The sequence below is a fragment of the Mus pahari genome, chromosome 2 (genome assembly GCF_900095145.1).
Source record: "Mus pahari chromosome 2, PAHARI_EIJ_v1.1, whole genome shotgun sequence".
Taxonomy (NCBI): domain Eukaryota; kingdom Metazoa; phylum Chordata; class Mammalia; order Rodentia; family Muridae; genus Mus; species Mus pahari.
The window spans coordinates 106,981,313-106,983,119 of NC_034591.1; positions in this window are offsets into that span (position 1 = coordinate 106,981,313).

Below are 1,807 nucleotides of genomic sequence, written 5' to 3' on the forward strand. Positions count from 1 at the left end.
GAGTTTCATGTGTTTTACAAATTGCATCTTGGGTACTCTAGGTTTCTGGGCTAATATCCACTTATCAATGAGTGCATATCATGTGAGTTCTTTTGTGATTGGGTTACCTAATTCAGGACTATACCCTCCAGATCCATCTATTTGCAGAGGAATTTCATAAATTCATTGTTTTTAATAGCTGAGTAGTATTCCATTGTGTAAACGTACCACATTTTCTGTATCCATTCCTCTGTTGAGGAATATCTGGGTTCTTTCCAGCTTCTGGCTATTATAAATAAGACTGCTATAAACATAGTGGAGCATGTGTTCCTGTTACCAGTTGGAATATCTTCTGGATATATACCCAGGAGAGGTATTGCTGGATCCTCTGGTAGTAATCTGAGGAACTGCCAGACTGATTTCCAGAGTGGTTTTACAAGCTTTCAGTCCCACTAACAATGTCAGAGTGTTCCTCTTTCTCCACATCCTTGCCAGCATCTGCTGTCACCTGAATTTTTGATCTTAGCCATTCTGACTGGTGTGAGGTGGAATCTCAAGGTTGTTTTGATATGCATTTCCCTGATAATTAAAGATGTTGAACATTTTTTGAGGTGTTTCTCAGCCATTCGATATTCCTCAGTTGAGAACTCTTTGTTTAGTTCTGTGCCCCATTTTTAATGGGGTTATTTGGTTTTCTGGAGTCTGTCTTCTTGAGTTCTTTATATATAATGGATATTAGTCCCCTATCTGAATTAGGATTGGTAAAGATCCTTTCCCAATCTGTTGGTGGCCTTTTTGTCTTGTTGACAGTGTCTTTTGCCTTACAGAAGCTTTGAAGTTTTATGAGGTCCCATTTGTCAATTCTTGATTTTACAGCACAAGTCATTGCTGTTCTGTTTAGAAATTTTTTCCTGTGCCCATATCTTCGAAGCTTTTCCCCAATTTCTCCTCTATAAGTTTCTGTGTCTCTGGTTTTATGTGGAGTTCCTTGATCCACTTAGACTTGACCTTAGTACAAGGAGATAAGAATGGATCAATTGTCATTCTTCTACATGATAACAGCCAGTTGTGCCAGCACCATTTTTTGAAAATGCTCTCTTTTTTTCCACTTGATGGTTTTAGCTTCCTTGTCAAAGATCAAATGACCATAGGTGTGTGGGTTCATTTCTGGGTCTTCAATTCTGTTCCATTGGTCTACCTGTCTGTCGCTATACCAGTACCATGTAGTTTTATCACAATTGCTCTGTAGTACAGTCTTAGGTTAGGCATAGTGATTCCCCCAGAGATTCTTTTGGCTATCCTAGGTTTTTTGTTATTCCAGAATAATTTGCAAATTGCCCTTTCTAACTCATTGAAGAATTGAGTTGGAATTTTGATAGGGATTGCAAATGGATTGAACAGGTATCTACAGAACATTTTATCCTAAAACAAAAGGACCTCATGTAACCTTCTCTAAAAGTGACCATATAATTGGTCACAAAACAGGTCTCAACAGATTCAAAAATATTGAAATTGTCTCATGCATCATATCAGACCACAATGGTCTAAGGCTGATCTTCAATAACAACATAAATAATATAAAGCCAACATTCAATTGGAAACTGAACAACACTCTCCTCAATGATACCTTGGTCAAGGAAGAAATAAAGAAAGAAATTAAAGATTTTTCAGAGTTTAATGAAAATGNAGCCACAACATATGCAAATTTATGGGACACAATGAAAGCATTCCTGAGAGGAAAACTCATAGCTTTCAGTGCCTCCAAAAAGAAACTAGAGAGAGCATATACTAGCAGCTTGACAGAACACCTAAAAGCTCTAGAACAAAA